The 229-nt window shown below is 59.8% G+C and overlaps 1 non-coding gene across 1 annotated transcript; it reads right to left on the bottom strand.

Moving 5' to 3' along the window:
• Positions 1–32: 32 nt before the first annotated feature.
• TRNAA-CGC lies at positions 33–104 on the bottom strand. Its single transcript has one exon. It is a non-coding gene; the product is annotated as a tRNA-Ala (tRNA).
• Between the last annotated feature and the right edge of the window lie 125 nt (positions 105–229).

The following is a 229-nucleotide window of genomic DNA, read 5'->3' as shown; positions in this document are numbered from 1 at the left end:
GGGGGGGGGGGGGGGGAAGAGGCAAAAAAGGATGGAGATGCTGGGGATTGAACCCAGGACCTCTTACGTGCGAAGCAAGCGCTCTTCCACTGAGCTACATCCCCCTGCGTGGAAGCCCTCTACACCTGGGGCTCCTGCTGCCCACGCTATGCCTCATGGCCCCATAGCTGTGGGAGCTGGGGCAGTCACAGCCATAGAATCACAGAATCACGGAATCAACCAGGTTGGA

The sequence above is a fragment of the Nestor notabilis genome, unplaced genomic scaffold, assembly GCF_000696875.1.
Source record: "Nestor notabilis isolate BGI_N333 unplaced genomic scaffold, ASM69687v1 C14531267, whole genome shotgun sequence".
In the NCBI taxonomy this organism is placed as follows: domain Eukaryota; kingdom Metazoa; phylum Chordata; class Aves; order Psittaciformes; family Psittacidae; genus Nestor; species Nestor notabilis.
The sequence above is the reverse complement of the archived record's forward strand: the minus strand, read 5'-3'. Positions and strand labels throughout refer to the sequence as shown.